Raw genomic sequence first — 208 nt, forward strand, 5'->3', positions numbered from 1 at the left:
CGCTACGGCGGCTCGGCAGGGACCAAAAACCCCACAGGCACACTGTAGGGCCATTATAGTGAAAATAAGAAAGCGCGATTCAGAAACGTGTAATACAGAAAATCAACTGGCAACAAAGAGTACGTGGGCTGTTATAATAAGCGACCATGAGTATATGATTATGGTGACAAAAATGTTTTGATAGTCAGCTTTAAAGTATGTATACAAG

Source organism: Scomber japonicus, chromosome 21 (assembly GCF_027409825.1).
Source record: "Scomber japonicus isolate fScoJap1 chromosome 21, fScoJap1.pri, whole genome shotgun sequence".
NCBI lineage: Eukaryota > Metazoa > Chordata > Actinopteri > Scombriformes > Scombridae > Scomber > Scomber japonicus.